The 23,163-nt window shown below is 35.8% G+C and overlaps 1 long non-coding RNA gene across 1 annotated transcript; it reads right to left on the minus strand.

The window, feature by feature from the left end:
• Window positions 1-291: 291 nt before the first annotated feature.
• Window positions 292-7,260, minus strand: LOC149779696 (uncharacterized). The gene is made up of 2 exons (XR_016415699.1): window positions 4,091-7,260; window positions 292-3,670 (listed from the first exon to the last, which is right to left on the minus strand). It is a non-coding gene; the product is annotated as an uncharacterized LOC149779696 (long non-coding RNA).
• Between the last annotated feature and the right edge of the window lie 15,903 nt (window positions 7,261-23,163).

Consider the following 23,163-nt stretch of genomic DNA (forward strand, 5'->3'; position numbering starts at 1 on the left):
GACAATCAGCAAACTAACCAATCGGAAAGTTATCTATTACTTGCCCCATAATAGGCCAAATTAGCTTGAACATTAATCTGGGTAGCTTCATTGCTCAGCATGAACAAAACTTTAACAGGTAATCCTGGTTCAAGGTTGTCTAATTGGCTAAATGTGTGCAATGTAAGAACAACATAACGATTGCAACGATTTCAACTGGTGAATTAAATTTAGCTTGCAATGAACATTAATTACATAAAATAATAAAATACCTAATTCCATCTAATTAAAACATAAATATGTAAAATTATAAAATATACGATCCTGCAACATATTTGTTCCTGTTAATCTTGACCTGTCTGTGTTAGACACCATGATCCACCAAAGAAGTCAATAGTTAGTGAAAAAAATATTGGCTCCTCAGTGGCCTTTGCAAACATATTGTGAAACTAATCCTACGAGTAATCAAAAGCACACCAGATCCAACGAATGTCTGCAAGTCAATACCATGAAACATTATTAACATGTTACAGTTGTTCCAAATCACCTTAGGCACATGTGCATATCACTGTGTGTTTTTGTGCCGTCTTTGGAGAATATATTCTTTCGGGGTTGTCTTAGTGTTCAAATGTCACTTCGTTGTACATGACAATATTATGTTCACTCAATATATTATAATCAAGGTTGTAAATGGCAAGAGTTTCAATGACTGCGGAAAATAAATCAATGGTTGAAGATTTGCTTCTTGGTAACAACTGAAGCCCTACCGTAAAATCTCTCAGGACATCTCAACACCACTGATCATTGCTGACGGTGCAATTATGCACAATTGATCCCATGTTAACCATCTCAAAATCATATTTAACAGTTGGGTTTAACTTCATCCAGCTGGGCCAATAATCAACACATGAACTGATTTTGGAAACATGCTATTATGCTTGAGTTTGCTGGGCTTTGCCTGTGCTGAGAAATCAGTGACAGAAGATCAGTGATATTTGTCTTTCGTGTTGCCTTGGTGAATATCAATTACTGAAGAATACAATCATATGTTATGCTGTGCTGCAGCATAAAAACTACAGATCCAGCTCAGTCCAAGTACATAATGGTAGAGCTGTGATTGCTGAACTTGTGTTTGATGTGGCGCAAAGACGTTCATGTTTGTAGGAACCTCCACCGAGGAATTGCAAAAGTGGGTTTAAGAAAAGTTGGCAGTGATCCCGCTACCAAGTTAGCAATGTTATCCAGAACATTCCTGGAGACAACTTAAAATCATAAGAAGCTAAAACAGGTGAGTGGTCATATTAAGAAAATCTTGTTTCTAAAACTATATGCACCCACATGGCCTGTGTGGCACCATTTCCTCTTGGCTGTGTACAGATTCAGTTGGAAAGAATGATTTAGTTCACTTAAAATGCTTCAGTTTTGTTGTCAATGTATAGCTGAGATAATATTTTCTCTGTCACAATTCAATTAAACATCAGAGTTTTCATGTTATTTTATATTTAGAGCTTGAAAATATTCATATTTGAGGTGTCAGTAGTCATAGAACTTTTAAGCAAACTACAATCACCATCACAAACTTATTTTCTCTAATTATTCACGGTCCCACAAATGCTTGTTTGACATAATTGGACAAATTATAGGTAATTAGAAATGTATTTTACCATGGTTTTGGTATTTGTCCTTTCAATATAACAAGAGAAAGAACACATGATGTATATAGTGAGTGGATTGAACTAATGATTAGTACAAGTAATCACAGATGTTATATCTCTTGAGTTTGATCTTGATTATTTTGGTGCTTCTGTTTAATCTGTTTGTTGGCATTTCTTAATCAATTAATGATAATATGTTATGTACATTTGTATTTTGTACATGACCCTGTCCAAAATTAAGTTAATGGTGTACCTGACCAGTGACATTTATTTTGTAAACAACATAATATATAGCTAATATTTCTGTATCATTGTGGTTTAAATATTCAGATCATTATTAGTATTAAACATGTTTACTTCAATTTGAGTTAAAGATAGTTTTGATTCTGACCATAGAATCTTCCAGGATGGAAATTAATTCCCTATTAAATTGTTCAGAAAATGGTAATTGTGACCTAGGTCAAGTAGAGGATTATATAATCATGTCTACCTAAGTAAGCTTTTCCCTTATTTTTAAATTGTCCACATAATAAGTTGACCACTGCTTTGGTGAACCATCCCAAAGTCAACTTACCTAAGAACTATTCATTCCTGCCTTAACATCTGAAGCGGAATCAGTCTTATTGCTGTGTTCAGTTTTTAATTTGGATATCATTATTTATAATAATTATCATTCACTGGAATTGAAAGTGCTCAATAATATTCTTAGTCTAAAACATTAATTTGGAATTATAGTGAATTCAGACAAGGACAGTTTGGATTATATTATTGTGATACATTAAAAGACTGTTAGCACATTGCCACATTCCAGGCCATTGGCACATTAACAAATTTGAGACTACAGGCATACCAACACATTCAATATCTGAATTTATTTGGAATACCACTAGCACTCAATTGGAACATCATACATTTAGACTTTAGATTCAACCTTTATGACTATTTGGGATTTAATTCACAATAATACCGGTTCTTTTAAATTTTTACTTTGCATTATAGGGAAAAAAATATTTGTTTAGTTTTACAGAACTTGTTGGCTTTCACTCATTTTTTTACTTAAAGACCATTGATTCTTAACACTACATCATAATGACATCATTGTACCACAGAATGCAGATCACGAATGCAGAATGTCAAAACAGAATCATCAGACAACAAGTCAAGTGAATCAGGCAGTGAAAAGACTAACCAATTCAAAACTAGAAGAGACAGAAGAAGACTGTGATATGGATTTTAATGACCTTAATTATCTGGAGCCATCATAAGATGAACCGTCAGCTTATTATTTTTGTTTGTGGGTTGAAGAGGACCTATTCCATTTAACAGCAAACCAAACGAATATCTATGGAGCTGAGCAACATAAAGGTGAACAACAGTGAAAAGACATCAACCCAGAAGAGATGCAAATTCTATTACTGCACTTTCCTCATTGGAATCTGGCATCTCATTTGCATCTAGTGTAGTACAAACACTTTTTTAACTGACTCAAATGGAAAACCACCATATTTATATGGACATACTTTTAAGCATCATTGAACTATTCTGTACTTTGGAATCCAATTAAATATATGTCTGTGGCACAGTGAAATACACTTTTATCAATGGATCTCCCTCAAAAGGTAGGGGTCCATCATGCTACATAGAGGAATGCAGCCTTTGTGATACCATGGCAACATGGTTGCACCTGTTATGAAGGACTCTAAATAGGCATGTTCTTTGTTCAAACCAACATTTATTTTTGTTATCTCATGTTTCTGTTCACCTGTTTTTTCATATACCTATTAATCTAACAACAGCAAATACATGTGTTGTGTGTGCAAGATATGGCGGTGATTATTTTAAGTTCAAAATCCAATATTTGAAAGGTGAACCCGTGTCTAAATTTAGGTCAGTTTGCCTTTTCCCATGAGTGGCAACAAGTTTTACTGTAGTTGAATTTCTAACATATGTCCTACTCATACCTTCTTGGTATGATGTGATTCTTTTGGATGCACGTCCAACCTGGTCACCATTAGGCTGCTTTTGCCCTGCAGCACCTACAAGGTCATATAAAACAAAGAAAGACAATATTAAATTAAAATACACAAAAAGAAAACAAAAGTTTTCAGTCTTACTACTTAAGAGCTGATATATCCATTTCTGTGTTCTCTTGTTAATGTGTATTTATATGTATCATACAACACACTTCCATGTCTGTCTCACTGTGTTAATGTGTATTTATATGTACCATACAACACAGATCTGTTTCTGTCTCACTGTGTTAATTTGCATTTATATAGAACATTATAACAAATGCTTCTTTAGGATGGATCTTTGATGATATTTTGTGATTCAGACAAGTCCATCATCCACTCTTAGAAACATCCAACCCAAGAGACAGTTAGAAAATGTTTAAAAGCAATTTTTGTACACCATTTAGCAACAATAGTTAAATATGTTGGTTGTCCTGCTCATACCTTGCTTTTTTGACAGGATTTGCTTGGATGCAGATCCAGCCTGGTCACCATTTAACATCCTCTTTTGTTCCTCTGTACCTGAAAGGCCATATGAAACAGTGACAGACAACACAAAATCATAACACAAATGACAGAACAAATGTTTGAAGTTTTGGTAGCAATATGGTCTGGACAATAAAGATCTGATATATCAAATCTTCTGCTGACCAGCAGATTTCTCTGTCCCGTTGTTTATTAATATTTATATAAAACATAATAACACCAGACTTCTGTTTAGGGTTCAATTTGTTAATATCTATATGTAACATAATAACAACAGACTACTGTTTACTTGTTCCTTTGCAAAATTGCATGAATATGTAACACACTAATTAAAAAACATCTTTATCTGTGTGAATATGTAACACACTAATTAAAAAACATTTTTATCTGTGTCCCCTTGCTTTTGTATTTATGTGTAAGAATATAACACCTGGCTTCTAAAGGAGGAGGATCTGTATGGACAAGAACATATATTTGTCTGATGGGAGTCTCATATTCAAGGGGTAAAGAGTAGGCATCATTCACCACCTTCATTCTGAGTGAACACTATTTACTGTAGATTATCTTTAGAAAGAAAAATGTATTCTCTTAAAATTCTGGTTCCCATGCCAATAATTAACATCATCAATTGATACTACATAAAACAGTCAAAATTATAGAAACTGTTGCTACACAAGAATTGTGTGCAGACAATATTTTCTAAAAAAATACTCAAAAATCATTTTTTTAAATGTACAACTCAATGACAATTTATTACAGTCTGACAACATATTTATATGCTTTAAAACACAACAGTAACTGTGATATATTAAAGTGTCAAAATTATGTACATTGTAAGGTCTGTACTAAAAACCAATTTATCAAAGAAGAGGATGCACACAACAAACAAGTTATTTATAACATTAAAAACAACTTTGCACTGACTGATTGATATGGGTTAGAAATGGGTTGTGCATATTTTTTCTTGTCTATTTTTCAATGAATGTTTATGTTGCTTTAGGGCTCAGACAACTAAATCAGTTCACAAAGACTGTAATGTTCATGTCTTTCTAGATCACAAAGAGGGGGCCCCGAGTGGCCGAGTGGTCTACATGAGTTCAAGTCTCAGCCTCGGCTAAAGTTGGTACGTGAGAAAGCCTGCCAGTAGCTTCTCGTGGGTCAGTGGTTCTTCCCGGGGTTTTCCAGGGTTCTTCCTCCACCAATTATACTGGCCGCCATGTATAGCCTATCCTGTGCTGAAAAATGGCGTTAAACCCTACAACAACAACAACAAGATCACAAAGACTGTAATGTTCATGTCTTGCCAGTTCACAAAGACTGTAATGTTCATGTCTTGCCAGTTCACAAAGACAGTAATGTTCATGTCTTGCCAGATCACAAAGACTGTAATGTTCATGTCTTGCCAGTTTGCAAAGACTGAAATGTTCATGTCTTGCCAGTTCACAAAGACAGTAATGTTCATGGCTTGCCAGATCACAAAGACTGTAATGTTCATGTCTTGCCTGATTACCTTGGTTTCATGATAAGAGCGACAATCCAAGCTTAAATTGTATGAATGACCAATCCAGGTGGAAACTTTTCAAATGAAGCAAAAGGCAATTTTGGGTGCCCACAGTAAAAAATATTGCCAAGACCTCCCCATTTGCATACAGCAGTACATGTGCAGTGACAGCAATAAAATTAAAATGGTTTAATGCTCCAAATAAAACTAAAATGGTTTAATGTTACAAATAAAATTACAATGGTTTAATGTTCCAGCCTGCTAACTGTACATTTTACCCATACGCAGGTTACCTTCAATATTTTCAGAAATTACTTTCAGCCAATTAGCAATCTTAACTCTCTGAAATATGGTATTTATTTTTTTTGCGCTCATGACATTTTTTTTAAGCTGACTTTAATCAACTGGAGATCTTGAATGATCACAGTCTTATGCCTCAGAGATTTGAAGTAAGTCTGATGCCTCAGAGATTTGAAGTCTGATGTCTCAGAGATCTGAAGTCTGATGTCTCAGAGATTTGAAGTAAGTCTGATGCCTCAGAGATTTGAAGTCTGATGTCTCAGAGATATGAAGTCTGATGTCTCAGAGATTTGAAGTAAGTCTGATGCCTCAGAGATCTGAAGTAAGTCTGATGCCTCAGAGATTTGAAGTCTGATGTCTCAGAGATCTGAAGTCTGATGTCTCAGAGATTTGAAGTAAGTCTGATGCCTCAGAGATTTGAAGTCTGATGCCTCAGAGATTTGAAGTAAATCTGATGCCTCAGAGATTTGAAGCCTGATGTCTCAGAGATCTGAAGTCTGATGTCTCAGAGATTTGAAGTAAGTCTGATGCCTCAGAGATTTGAAGTAAGTCTGATGCCTCAGAGATTTGAAGTCTGATGCCTCAGAGATTTGAAGTAAGTCTGATGCCTCAGAGATCTGAATTAAGCATGAAATTACATATGAACAAGAAGGAAAGACTTTGACAAACCTAAAAGACATGAACCATGATCAATGAGGCCACAGCTATCAGGATGAGATGTGATTTGGAGGTCCCCATTCTGTGAAGAACCTGAGAAATTATATCTAAAAGTAGGAGAGTACAGGCCTACAGTCGATATCACCTGTAAATCTGGTTTGGTAGTTATGCCTTTAATTGTCTACCTTTCGGAATTTCAAGTGGATCCGAATACTTTCAGAAAGAATGTATACCATTTTGGATGGAATTGAGTTGGTTCTATGCCATACAGATGATGTTCTTGTTTATGGAAAGACAGAACCTGAACACAATTGAACAAAGTACTGTCTAGGCTACAAAGTGCAAACTTGACCTTAAACTTAGCTAAGTGTGAGATTAAAAGAAAACTGTAAAGTTTTGTAGGACACATCCTAGGGTAAAATTGAATTTCTGCTGACCAGACAAGGTCAAGGGAATAAAAGAAATGAAACCAGCTACAAACATACATGGTGAATGTAGAGATTCCTGGGTGTGGTCACCCAGCTTGTATTCTTGTTCAAAATTTATCTAATCTACTGGTATTTTTTATTTTGTTACATTCATATATGCATGAATTATACTGCCAAAAGGTTCATTAATAGCCAGTTGTAAATAAATGAATAAAATATCATACAAGCATTAAAACTTTGACATCAAATCATTTGTTGCTCCTGTTTTCTATCCATCAACACTAGATCATCTCTTCTCTCTTTTTTATATTTCCATTGTGCCTTGCTATGTTCATAAATTGTCTGTACTGTAAATTCCTGAAACAAGATAAACTTGAGTATTAATATAGACCTAAGTATTATCCATAGTAGTGTGGTAATGGTAGCCGAGATAGGTAGCTCCTTCTATACCAAAGTATTGTCCATAGTAGTGTGGTAATGGCAGCCGAGGCAGGTAGTTCCTTCTATGCCAAAGTATTGTCCATAGTAGTTTGGTAATGGTAGCCGAGATAGGTAGCTCCTTCAAAAGTATACTGTGGTAATGGTAGCCGAGATAGGTAGCTCCTTCAAAAGTATACTGTGGTAATGGTAGCTGAGATAGTTCTATGCCAAAGTATAGTCCATAGTAGTGTGGTAATGGTAGCCGAGATAGTTCTATACTGAAGTATTGTCCATAGTAGTTTGGTAATGGTAGCCGAGATAGTTCTACAATGAAGTATTGTCCATAGTAGTTTGGTAATGGTAGCCGAGATAGTTCTAAACCAAAGTATTGTCCACAGCAGTGTGGTAATGGTAGCCGAGATAGGTAGCTCCTTCAAAAGTATACTGTGGTAATGGTAGCCGAGATAGTTCTATGCCAAAGTATAGTCCATAGTAGTGTGGTAATGGTAGCCGAGATAGTTCTATACTGAAGTATTGTCCATAGTAGTTTGGTAATGGTAGCCAAGATAGTTCTATACCAAAGTATTGTCTATAGTAATGTGGTAATGATAGCCGAGATAGTTCTATACTGAAGTATTGTCCATAGTAGTGTGGTAATGGTAGCCGAGATAGTTCTATACCCAATGACTTTAATACTTTTACATAGGAGTGCATACTGTGTAGGATTGTAAAATAGTTCTAATGTAGCATGAAAGATTTTGAGTCGTGTGATGATGTAGTTATTTTTCAAATATAATTATTTATACATGATTTGGTCATTACAACAACAACAATGGTGATAATGTTAAAATGCATAAGTTTGAGAAGATTCTGTTCAGTATATGTCGTGTAAAACAGTATATTGTTGTTACTGTTTCTAAAAGATACTCTTGACAAACAGATTTGATTGTAATCCAATGTAAACAATGAAGTTAGGTGATACTGCAGACAGGATCAAATGATAGAACTGGCTACTAAATTTTGTTTTGTCCTGCTTAAGCCAGTTCACCAATCTCATTAAGTTTAAATCTCCAGTATTATACATGAAGATCTGACAGCGATCACTAAATTGGGATCACATTCTGGTAACCTGTTATTACCATAACTGCTCATTTTATCAACCAATCAGATGAAGTCTTATATCTTTACATTTGGAGACAAAGCAGTGTGGATGAAGAACATGAGTGTGTACTGAACAATTTGATTCACTTTCAAATTTTTTAAAGCTGCATTTCCATTGGTTAATTCAAAGGTCACCAGAACATGACCCTTAAGTAGTCATTGTCAGATCTTCAAGTAGGACAGTGGAGATCTGATTTTAATCAGATTGGCTAGTTTTCAACAGTAATTTTTCCTATACTGGAGATTCCATTGAGTGATGGGAGGGACAAGAAACACACCTAAACAGAGGAGAAAAACTCCTGTACAGGACTTTTTCATGTATGCTACTATATATTTTCATAATATTTAACAAGAGTTTAAAAACAGAAATAATAAGCCTGCCAAATGTCTTTAGGGTTCCTGCAACCATGACACTGTAATCCTGAAACTTTCTGTGTTATTTATATTTGATTATATTGTTTGCTAGCTTTTTTCAATGATTAGATATTATGTAATGGTATATCTGTATTTTGAACTTGACCCTTGTCCAAAATCAAGTTAATGGTATACCTGACCAGTGACATTTATTTTGTAAACAACGTAATACATAGTTAATATTTCTCTTTAATTATAGAATAAATATTCAGACCATCACTAATGGAGGTAAACATCTTGATTTGAATCTGAGTGAAGGACATCAGTTTTCCACTTGGAAATTCCATAATTTGCTAACAACTGCAAATGTTTTAAAGAGCAGAATGATCTATATCCCGGCTCTATTATTGTGTCAAAGCTTTTTATATCGATGTTGTTTACTTGAAAAATTAATCATTCTTGCAACAACATCTTAAGCAGAATTAGCCTTATTGTTGTATTCCATTTTTAATTATGGGTGGATATAGTGATTCAAAGTATTATTTCCTGGAATTACAGTGATCAACAATATTATTGGACTAAAACATTAATTTGGAACTATAGTGAATGCAGACAAGAACTTTTTGGATTATATTATTGTGATACATCAAAAAACTTAACACATTACCACATTCCAGGCCAATGGCTCGTTGGCATGATCAAGACTACTGGCACATCAGCACACACAATATTGGACCTAATTTGGAACACCACTGGAATTCAATTGGAACTTCATACATTTGGACTTGTGAACTTTTAGGACTATTTGAGATACACTAAGTACTTTTTACATTTTCACCTTGTATTGTAGAGAAATAAGTTAATTGTTGAATTTTAGAAAATTGTTGGTTTTCTCTTTTTATGTTATTTAGTCTAATACCATAGAAATGTAACAATTATTTGCTTATTTTTATCCTCAAGGGCAGCCTCAGTCTTTAAAGTTTGGTTAATGTATATCCAGCAGACCTCAAGTTATTATGTAAAAACAACTTTCAACTGTCAGATTACAGTGAAATTGACCTCTGAACCCTAACTTTTTAATTCCTAACAATCCTTCTTGGTTTGATGCAGGGCAAGTAACATCTACACCTTTAGATGATGGTATGTTTCTAGAACTCAAATCAACTTTTCTGTTTGACATAATGGTGACATAATGATCTTTGACTTTCAGACCCCCAATCAAGATAACCTGGAAAGTTTGTTGAAGGTATCTGAACCAGATTTATTGGATGGATATCATTTTGCTAGGATTGGTCACTGTAACCTCAACCTTTAAACTTTTGACCCCCAAGTCAATATAATTGTTGGCCTCCTATAGCATATAAAGGGCAATGAGTTAGGTGATGGCATATGTAGCAGAATTAAAAAGTTGCATCAAGATAGACAGATAGATGGACAGGATGAATAAGACCACTATAACATATACTTCATCATAAAACAAAACACCTACCTGATGTGAATCTTGAAAACCTCACTGGCGATCCTCTGAACATTATTTCACCTCCTGACAAGTTATCCTAGGAAAAAAATCGCCAAAATAAATCTTATTATCATTTTTCTAATCAACAGTAAAGATCTAAGTTTAAACTGATTCAAGCGTAGCATCATATACTAAAACAATGCTCTTTCTTCCTCCTTCAAGCACCTTCCCTAGGAAAAAAACAAACAAACAACCTGTCTTGGGGATTCTTGATTACAATACACCATGCAATTTAGGTGAAATAGTCAAGACAAGTTCTGAGATTAGAGTAGTATTTTCAAGTTATATCACTATCCAGAAGACAAAGTCTTGTACTTACATTATCCAAATTAAATCTATGTTGCATTTAAGTCACAGTCAAGCAGCAGTCACACCTACTGTATTTCCCCTATAAAAGGCCCATGCTTGGTGACAAGCACAGGCAAGCAGCAGTCACATCTACTGTATTTCCCCTATAACAGGCCCATACTTGGTGACAAGCACAGGCAAGCAGCAGTCACATCTACTGTATTTTCCCTATAATAAGCCCATACTTTGTGACAAGCACAGGCAAGCAGCAGTCACATCAACTGTATTTCCCCTATAATAGGCCCATACTTGGTGACAAGCACAGGCAAGCAGCAGTCACATCTACTGTATTTCCCCTATAACAGGCCCATACTTGGTGACAAGCACAGGCAAGCAGCAGTCACATCTAATGTATTTTCCCTATAATAAGCCCATACTTTGTGACAAGCACAGGCAAGCAGCAGTCACATCAACTGTATTTCCCCTATAATAGGCCCATACTTGGTGACAAGCACAGGCAAGCAGCAGTCACACCTACTGTACTTCCCCATCAATATGCCCATACTTGGTGACAAGTACAAGCAAGCAACAGTCACACCTACTGTATTTCCCCTATAATAGACCCATGCTTGATGACAAGCATAGTCAAGCAACAGTCACACCTACTGTATTTCCCCTATAATAGGCCCATGCTTGGTGACATGCACATTCAAGTAGCAGTCACACCTACTATAATTCCTTATAATATGCCCATGCTTGGTGACAAGCACAGGCAAGCAGCAGTCACATCAACTGTATTTCCCCTATAATAGGCCCATGCTTGGTGACAAGCACAGGCAAGCAGCAGTCACACCTACTGTATTTCCCCATCAATATGCCCATACTTGGTGACAAGTACAAGCAAGCAACAGTCACACCTACTGTATTTCCCCTATAATAGACCCAAGCTTGGTGACAAGCACAGTCAAGCAACAGTCACACCTACTGTATTTCCCCTATAAAATACCCATGCTTGGTGACTTGGACATTCAAGTAGCAGTCACACCTACTATAATTCCTTATAATATGCCCATGCTTGGTGACAAGCACAGGCAAGCAGCAGTCACATCAACTGTATTTCCCCTATAATAGGCCCATGCTTGGTGACAAGCACAGTCAAGCAACAGTCACACCTACTGTATTTCCCCTATAATAGGCCCATGCTTGGTGACAAGCACAGTCAAGCAACAGTCACACCTACTGTATTTCCCCTATAATAGGCCCATGCTTGGTGACATGCACATTCAAGCAGCAGTCACACATACTGTAATTCCTTATAATATGCCCATGCTTGGTGACAAGCACAGGCAAGCAGCAGTCACATCTACTGTATTTCCCCTATAATATGCCCATGCTTGGTGACAAGCACAGGCAAGCAGCAGTCACATCAACTGTATTTCTCCTATAATAGGTCCATGCTTGGTGACAAGCACAGGCAAGCAACACTCACACCTACTGTACTTCCCCATCAATATGCCCATACTTGGTGACAAGTACAAGCAAGCAACAGTCACACCTACTGTATTTCCCCTATAATAGACCCATGCTTGGTGACAAGCACAGTCAAGCAACAGTCACACCTACTGTATTTCCCCTATAATAGGCCCATGCTTGGTGACAAGCACAGTCAAGCAACAGTCACACCTACTGTATTTCCCCTATAATAGGCCCATGCTTGGTGACATGCACATTCAAGCAGCAGTCACACATACTGTAATTCCTTATAATATACCCATGCTTGGTGACAAGCACAGGCAAGCAGCAGTCACATCTACTGTATTTCCCCTATAATAGGCCCATGCTTGGTGACAAGCACAGGCAAGCAGCAGTCACATCAACTGTATTTCTCCTATAATAGGCCCATGCTTGGTGACAAGCACAGGCAAGCAGCAGTCACACCTACTGTACTTCCCCATCAATATGCCCATACTTGGTGACAAGTACAAGCAAGCAACAGTCACACCTACTGTATTTCCCCTATAACAGACCCATACTTGGTGACAAGCACAGTCAAGCAACAGTCACACCTACTGTATTTCCCCTATAATAGGCCCATGCTTGGTGACAAGCACAGGCAAGCAGCAGTCACATCAACTGTATTCCTCCTATAATAGGCCCATACTTGGTGACAAGCACAGGCAAGCAGCAGTCACACCTACTGTACTTCCCCATCAATGAGCCCATGCTTGGTGACAAGTACAAGCAAGCAACAGTCACACCTACTGTATTTCCCCTATAATAGACCCATACTTGGTGACAAGCACAGGCAAGCAACACTCACACCTACTGTATTTCTCCTATAATAGGCCCATGCTTGGTGACAAGCACAGGCAAGCAGCAGTCACACCTACTGTACTTCCCCATCAATATGCCCATACTTGGTGACAAGTACAAGCAAGCAACAGTCACACCTACTGTATTTCCCCTATAATAGACCCATGCTTGGTGACAAGCACAGTCAAGCAACAGTCACACCTACTGTATTTCCCCTATAATAGGCCCATGCTTGGTGACATGCACATTCAAGCAGCAGTCACACATACTGTAATTCCTTATAATATGCCCATGCTTGGTGACAAGCACAGGCAAGCAGCAGTCACATCTACTGTATTTCCCCTATAATAGGCCCATGCTTGGTGACAAGCACAGGCAAGCAGCAGTCACATCAACTGTATTTCTCCTATAATAGGCCCATGCTTGGTGACAAGCACAGGCAAGCAGCAGTCACACCTACTGTACTTCCCCATCAATGAGCCCATGCTTGGTGACAAGTACAAGCAAGCAACAGTCACACCTACTGTATTTCCCCTATAATAGACCCATACTTGGTGACAAGCACAGGCAAGCAACACTCACACCTTCTGTATTTCCCCTATAATAGGCCCATGCTGGTGATAAGCTCAGGCAAGCAACAGTCACACCTACTGTATTTCCACTATAATAGGCCCATACTTGGTGACAAGCTCAGGCAAGCAACAGTCACACCTACTGTATTTCCACTATAATAGGCCCATACTTGGTAATAAGCACAGGCAAGCAACAGTCACACCTATCATGACAGGCCCTGGAACCCAGTCCAAATTTTCAAGAAAACAGAGAGCAGCCAACCCAAATCCCCCACAACCACCCACTGGAACATTTCACAGTAGAAATACCAAATGATTAAACTGTAAATAATAAACATTTATATATGGTATATAGGGGTTTCTGTCAGAAATGGCTGACAACATCAAAGTCCATTGTTAATTCAACTTATTGATCATTTCTGATTTCTATAAATCAATTATTTTTAATCAAAGTCATGATAATAACCAACCATTTAAAATATCCCTTGACTGCTTCAATTTATTTCTAATTTGTGGGAACCATGGGTATGGTCTGTGTTCAAAGCATGTTTCTAGAGGTTTTTTTTAGAAGTTAGGGAACCTACTGATACATTTATGCATGAAATTTACAATAAGTCTATGTGCCTTAGAAAAATGTAAACAGTACTACAAATTACTGCAGCATGACAAGTAATTCACAGTTATGCATGAAAAGTGTAATAGTTCCTCAGTGACTGATTCATTTTCCAATTACATTTCATATAAATTTAAATATTTCAAGAAATATCCACACCTCAAAGTGCCTTAGTAAGTAAACTCAAGGTTTCTTTCTGGTAGAAATCAATAACATAATGTCCCTATTGTTAAAGAAATAATCATATAAACCCTAATAAAGCACACTCAAAGTCTCTTTCTGGTAAAAACTAAAATAATCTCCTTTAGTCGTGAAGACAAAAAATTATATGTATTAATAAGTATACTCAAAGTCTCATTCTAGTGAAAACTAACAAGTTCCTTCACTGAGTACAAACAAATCAACATACCATATTTAAAGAAATACCCAGGCCTGCCTTAATATGCACACTCAAGCAGTCTTGTTGTGGTTAAAACTAATACAAAAATCTGCAGATAAACATTTCTATATCTCTGCATATCTTGAACAGGGTAGCAGCACAAATATGTATTAACTAGAATAGATAAAGCGGACTACTTTTGTACATACACAGTACCAACACAGGCTGTACTCTGCATCTGGATACCATCTCTACTCACTTATAAGTCCCATCAAACTGAAAACTACAAAGATCTTGATTTGCCATAGCATAATGCACCTGCATATTAGGGTCTATGTTGCTTGTTCTACTAATTACTCCTAACAAACTGCACAGAACCAGATCTGCTAGCACATTATGCACTGACAGATCTGGGTTTGTGTTGTTTGCAGTTGGACTCATAAGTGAGTTAATACGGTACCTAGGTACTTTGTACCCTGTTGAGCATCACATATTCATTAGACAAGTAGACAGTGTTTCCCTTTACCCTCATTTGCACTTCAGAGACCCCCAAATTTTGTATCTGACCCCCAGTTTTGATACCAAAGTTTGTATTTTACATAGTCTGACCCCCAATTTTGACACCAAAGAGATTTTTTACTCTCAGTCTTGCACTCCTAGGGGATACACTGAGTAGATCTTTACATGTGAAGACTGATAACTATTCCAAATCAAAATATGAAATGGAAAGTATCCTACACATGAAAGATAACAATAATAAACATGTATAGTGTATGTTAAAGACAAAATCAATGACTGTAGTTTCAGTGCAACAGCTGCTTCATACATATTGTCTTTATGAATTTCCAGGGGATTTCCACTATAAATTTTGTCACAGGTTTCATCTTGTGCAAGACATCTTTTATTTGAGGTATGGATGTCTTGTGGGATTAAAAAAAATACTGAATTGCAAGCAGAATCTTTTCCTGCAAAAAACAAACTAGTTTTGATTCATTCTCTCTCATACAGATCATGTCATAAATATTTTAAAACGGAGATGTAGTTGGAATGCTACAAATGGATAACAAAGACTAGGGTGATGCCATTCCATAGCAGTTATCAGCATCAGAGATGCTCATCAGTCAACTTCACATCTCTGGTAGCATGACAGGCTTGAGCATGATTGACAACTTATTGCAAAGAAAGGGTATAAATTATTTAACAACGTAAAAACAAAACAACTAATCAACATATAGCTGGATGTACATGTACTGAGTGAAATGAGTTCCATAACCATACATGCCTTAATACAGGAACCATCTTAGAATAATAAATCTTTTAGTGAAACCAACTTGTAATAAAGTATGTGGTGAATATAATTTGACTACCACTGACTGAAGTAGAATCCACATCCATACCTACCTTGTCACATTAACCATGTTATAATCATTAAGGTTGCAATGTTTACCAAACTTTCTAAACATTTAAAACATTTACAGTAACTGAATGAAGTAACTTTTTGATCTTTTCCCTAATCTTCCTATTAGACTAATGAAGAGTTGAAAGCAATTACAAGAATTATACCAATCATAAGGTAATTTATGGTAAGTACTAAATAGCTAAAAATAAACCAGAAGAAATATGAAGACACAATGTCATCGCAAATTATACAAATTCAACACATTTCAAGAATGACATGAACAGATGACATGATGAAACTATTGATATGCTGTGTATTCAGTCTACAATATCCTACCTTTTTGTGATATAACTACAGCTTTTACCTGTCCTATGAAGACATTTCAAGACAGGTAAGAGGAATTCCTTCTATTATTTAAACAAAGCCAGGGTGTGTGTAACTCATCCCCTCCCTTTTCAACTCTAATTCTCAGGTATTCTCAGGTATCAAACACATGCAGGGAGATGCAGAAGTCAAAGCTGCAATGTAAGCCCACATTTGATTGGTCAATAGCGTGCACTGATTTCTTCAACTCCTAGCCTTGGATTGGCTCAGCTCCATTGATTTTTCTGACTGAGTGCCCTGCAACCTTTTTAACTGTCTCTCTACCACACTTGCTAGACTGTGAGGCTAGCAAAATGTGCTTAAATATCCTTGCAATTAATTTTAAAATAGACTCAGTACAGTACATTGGCTTGTTTTATAGCCTGAGAGGAAAGACCAAAGGCAATCTGTGTTTTTACTTTTAAATAATTTTAATGTAACTAGTTCCATCATACCAACTTTAAAAAGTAACTAGTTATATGTGCACACACTCAGTTCCAATTTGGTCATTTAATTAATTAAATGTTATTTAATTCACTGAATTTTATCCTTGGCTAATGAGAATCAAATACAATGTGACTTCACATAGCCATGAAATAACATTATGTTTGTGTTTATGCACACTGTTAATTCATAAATATGTTGGAATACACCTCATTATAGGCACGTTATTACTGACATATTAGAACAAGCCTCAATGCAGTTGAATCTCTCTTGAAAGAAATGCTGGAACACACCTCAATACTGCTGAATCTGTTTTGAAAGACATTTTGGCATATACCGGAATAGTGTTAAATCTGCCCGACTCGAAAAGACTATATCTGCCACACAAAAAAGGTCTCTCAAGACAGGTGACCACTCGATCAAGGTCATACTGCTATACAACAAATAAATATGTACAGTGAGAAATATGGTCTCTGATGAGAGGAGGTCTCTTGTAGCAGTGGTATTTCAAGACGAGTTTAATTATACTGGGTGTTCTCCCTTGTTATATAAAAATTATTTATGTTGTTCCAAATAACATCATTATATACAGACATTGTGCATTCAATCTCTTTGCCTAATTAAATGGAAATATACTGCACATCAGTTAATAGACGGAGTTATGGGTAGCTGAGTGGTCTAAGACGCTCACCTTTCCAGATCACTGATATCTCATCTCTGTCAGTGTGGGTTCAAGTTTCAAGCTCGGCCAAGGTGGGTATATGAGTGCTTGCCAATAGTTTCCCATGGAGCAATGGTTCTTCCCTGGGGTTTTCTTGGTTAGTCCTCAACCATATATAATGGCTGCCATGTACAGCCTATCATATGCTGAAAAATGACATCAAATTCCTAACAACAACTAAAATCAATTAATAGATAAAATGATACTATCTATGACACTGTTTCAAGCTACAGTAATAAACCATTAAACATAAGAAAAAATAAAAGGATCCAATATGAAAATGCATACAACACATTCTTGTGTATATTTAATTTGTACTGTTTGTTAGTTTTTCTCCGTGAATATGTATAATTGAACTTTGAACTTAAACTTGTCCAAACTCAAGTTCATTGTGTACCTGACCAGTAACATTTATTTTGTAAACAAAAAATGCATTGTTAATATTTCTCAAAAACCAGGTTAAATATTAGGAACATTATTAATAGAGGTAAGCATGTTTATTTGGGTCTGGGTTTAGGAAATCGGAATTCCCCCATAAAAAGCCCTGGTTCACTTGATATTTACCACATTCTTTATTATAATTTTGGTAACAGACTTTTATCTTAATGACAACATAGAAATTTGTAGAAATTAATTTGTTACACTGATCCCGGTTATACTTTTGTGACTAGTTTTTTTTTTTATATAATCTAGTTTGATGGAGAAATTGCTCATTCCTGCATTTAACATCCATGGCAGAATCAGTCTTATTGTTCTGTTCAGTATTTTATTTGGGTGAAATTATTTATTCAAAGTGCTCATCTATAATATTCTTGGACTGGAACATTAATTTGGAACAATAGTGATTTCAGACAAGAACATTTTTGGATTATATTATTGTGATATATCAAAGAGTATTGGTACATCATCACAATTAAGGCCATCGGTACATTAACATGTTTGCGACTACAGGCACATCAACACATTCAAGGTTGGAACTTATTTAGAATATACCTGGAATTCAGTAAGAACCTGATACATTTGGATTTGTAGTACATCTTGCATTACTGTAAGTCCTTTAAAAAATTTCACTTTATATTCTAGGGAAATATGTTGAATTTTACAAAATATCTACTCTTTTCTGTTACTTAGTTTAAGAGCATAACACCATAATAACATACACCTATATAGTCAAGTCATACATAATAATATATTCTGCAGTACATGCTATGCAAGTCTTCAGTCAAATATTGCTACCCGAGTGTTCCATCCTTAATATGAAAATAATACTCCCATACCCAATGGTCAAGCAAAATAAGTCAGGTCCAGGCAAGGTAGCCATTAAAATATTTTCAAATACAACCTTTCAATTAAAATGGCTTTTTAGTCAAATGTGCAGTCTGCTGTAATAATATAAATCCTGGCTGAAAATATAAACCTGGTTGATAATACAAACCCAGGTTGATAATATAAATCCTAAGTGATAACATAAATCCTAATTGATAATATAAAACCTAATTGAAAATATAAACCTGATTGATAATATAAATCCTGGTTGATAATATAAATGCTGGTTGATAATATAAACACTGGTTGTTACTTTAATCTTACATTTATAAATCTGAATATTAAAAAACTTCTTTAATGTAGTAACAAGACTGTGTTATGTTTAAACTATGTTGCAGCTGAAGCGTCTAATTTTAATATTTTTGTTTAATAAAATCTTTATGTGCATGTACCAATATTATCATCTGCAAAGTATTAATTTATTTCCAATAAATCAATTGTAAAACTGTAATAATACATACAGTAATATTTTTTAAATCAACATAATTCAAATCAAATATATTATAAATATCAAAGCAAACTGCAATTATCACATGCAATATATAACAGCTCAATAAAAATTAGCATCTGTCTCTCTTTTTGATCTCCAATGCACAGTATGCACCCAGTCAATATATTTAACCAGTCATTTCAATTCCTTTGTGTCTTACAGCACAGGAGTCTGACGTTTTATCAATAAAGTATGATGAAATCTCTGACAGCACGAAATCACCTTATCGGTACTACAAGTGTCCATTTATAGTACCGATATGGTGATTTTGTGTTGTCGGAGATTTCATTGTACTTCATTGATAAAACGCCAGACTCCTGTGCTTACAGTTGCTGAAATAATTACAAAACCCTTTGTTTCAGACTGATAACCTATTGTTCTTCCCCTACTGACTCTAAGTATGCATTCGTAAAGACTTTAAGGTCTCACTGGACAGTTTTTCTGGTGAATTTTCATCCAACACTGACCTATTGCAGAAAAATGAGAATAATTTTACACTGAAGATACAAATAAAAACAAACTAATGATTTTTGTAGAAAGCATACATGTGACATTTTGGGGCACCGAGTGGACGAGTGGTCTAAATCGCTCTTCGTTACGGATCACTGCCATCTCACCTCTGTCGGCGTGGGTTCGAGACTCGGATTCAGCCAATGTGCGTATGTGAGAAAGCTTGCCAGTAGCTTATCGTGGGACGGTGGTTATTTCCGGGGGTTTTCCCGGGTTCTTCCTCCACCATTAATACTGGCTGCCACGTAGAGCTTAAAAATGGCGTTAAACCCTAAAACAACAACATGTGAGATTTTGACTGCAGCAATCAGGTTAATTCCTGATGCAACTGGTGGTTTTTATACTGAACCAACACTGCCACCAACACCTAAATTTTACATTCATTTTTGACAGGAAATAGCTATTTTTAATATTTACCTGTGATAAGGCAGCTCAAAGAATCAGTATGTGCCTTGTGCATGAATAAACTTTTAAAGTTCACTAGCACTATAACAAATTAGCATACTTTTCATCACTCCTCAGCCATCTAGATTTTTAGATACTTAGGTCTCACTGGACAGATTATCTGGTGAATTTTCATCAGACAATGACCATTTACAGAAAAATGAGAATAATTTTACACTGAAGATACAAATAAAAACAAACTAATGATTTTTGTAGAAAGCATACATGTGAGATTTTGACAGAAGCAATCAGGTTAATTCCTGGTGCAACTGGTGCTTTTTATACTGAACCAACACTGCCACCAACCCCTAAATTTTACATTCATTTTTGACAAGAAATAGCGATGTTTAATATTTTTCTGTGACAAGGCAGCTAAAAGAATCAGTATGTGCTTTATGCATGAATAAAGTTCACTAGTACTATAACAAATCAGCATACTTTTCATCACCCCTCAACCATCTAGATTTTTAGATATTTACCTCTGTAGCAGACACACATAAATACGTAAGCCAAGTCAACAGCTCATTTGCAGCCCAAGTTACGCATTTGATCTCCAATGCAAATCTAACTGTGACAGGCAGTCACCACAAGCCAACCTATTTCCAAGCCTAACTCAAAGTAAATCTAAACCACATTATAGATTTAGCTTATGTGTGAATTTATAAATGCTAGGCTTGTGATAATTAGGTTCATGCCTTCTACCTTAAAAATTGGGGGGGGGGGGTGTCAAAATACGAAACTATCCAGTGAGACCTTAAGAATTCAAATAGCAGTCTGATTAAGGGAAAATCTTCTTATTTTCAAAACTTTGGCCAATTCTAAATAAAACGCAACCTTAAGAAGTTTAAAATTCAAAATTGTTTGTTTCCTATGATTTATTGAACTTATCGATGACCAAAAGCTATCAAACAAAGCAACAGCTATAAGACAGCTTCATACTTCATGTATTACTTTCCCCTCTGAAACATATAGTTTCCTTATAATATGTCAGTTTCATCATTTTTCATAGCTAATACACCCTGTCTTGTTAGTGCCTGGTGATATCACAGATATCTGAGAGCACAAACAATACAACTCTTCATGCAATCTGAAATAGTAATGAAAACAAGACGTAAAAGAAGCCAAGCTGAATTTCTTGTACAATAGCTGCAGAATGAACATGCTAAGTACTTGAAAGAATAGTAACGATGCACTGCATATATAAACTGACCAGAACTCTCTCACTGATTTCATGAAGAAGGTCAAATCTATTCTAGAATAGAGAAATCCAAGGTAGACTTAAGGCAGGCAACTCATCAGGTAACATCAAATTTATGGACCAATCTTTGTAAACTGAACCACATCAGTTGGGAAACTTAAACAATGCAATTCTATGCCCAGATTTATCCCATCTGTTGATAAAACAATATGCATGGATAATGTATTTTAAGAACACTAAGAAGGTCACCTTTAAATCATTTTCATACTGGCCGGCACATAATGTTGCATAAGTTGCTGCTACTTAGAAGTTTGTTTTGCTAGTGATTGTCACCTGCATAGAACTGAATCTAAAGCAAATAGAAAATCATGCAAAGTAAAAAAGGGGAGGAGAAAAAGCACAATGTAAAAAGGGACATCCATTTAAGATAACTAACCAAAAACTTCAATGAAACTGGTGCAGATATATTTGCTCCTGTGAAATCTCTACAACAATTGGCATGTCTGACTCCCTATAAATTGTTGATGTTGTCCTGCTGTTAGCAATATCACTTCGGCAGGTGCACTTCCATACACCTTGAGGCCTACAAGAAAATAAAACCCTGAACTTCTTATATATAGGTAATTATAACTTAAATTTCTGTAAATAAGATGAAATATATGTATTGAAACATTACATCATGAGTAGATACGGATGTAAGAGCATTAAATTAAGGCAATCATCATAAAATTAGGAAAATATACTAAGTTTGTACTGAAAATGTTGATAAACTGAGTCAAATACTTCAATTAAACCACACTGCATGAAACTTATAAGGCTTTTGTTGTTCATTAGGAGAATGGATCAGGAGCAAGACCTGGTAGCATTAAAACTGTTAAGTCCCTTCTTCTACTATGATTAAGTGTAATCAAATCTATATGAAGTGTATGTTTGGAATACCTAACTATGTCAGATTCAAGATATGGAGGTAATAAGGATATGATTTATGGCACAGTGAATCACATTTGACAAGACTGAAAAAATGACACCGGTTCTTAAAGTCTCACTGGACAGTTTATCTGGTGAATTTTCATCTGACAATGACCAATTACAGAAAAATGAGAATAATTTTACACTGAAGATACAAATAAAAACAAACTAATGATTTTTGTAGAAAGCGTACATGTGAGATTTTGACAGAAGCAATCAGGTTAATTCCTGGTGCAACTGGTGCTTTTTATACTGAACCAACACTGCCACCAACCCCTAAATTTTACATTCATTTTTGACAAGAAATAGCGATGTTTAATATTTTTCTGTGACAAGGCAGCTAAAAGAATCAGTATGTGCTTTATGCATGAATAAAGTTCACTAGTACTATAACAAATTAGCATACTTTTCATCACCCCTCAACCATCTAGATTTTTAGATATTTACCTCTGTAGCAGACACACATAAATACGTAAGCCAAGTCGACAGCCCATTTGCAGCCCAAGTTATGCATTTGATCTCCAATGCAAATCTGTGACAGGCAGTCACCAACAAGCCAACCTATTTCCAAGCCTAACTCAAAGTAAACCTAAACCACATTATAGATTTAGCTTATGTGTGAATTTATAAATGCTAGGCTTGTGATAATTAGGTCCATGCCT

Source organism: Sinohyriopsis cumingii, chromosome 17 (genome assembly GCF_028554795.1).
Source record: "Sinohyriopsis cumingii isolate HCF-2022 chromosome 17, ASM2855479v2, whole genome shotgun sequence".
Lineage (NCBI taxonomy): Eukaryota > Metazoa > Mollusca > Bivalvia > Unionida > Unionidae > Sinohyriopsis > Sinohyriopsis cumingii.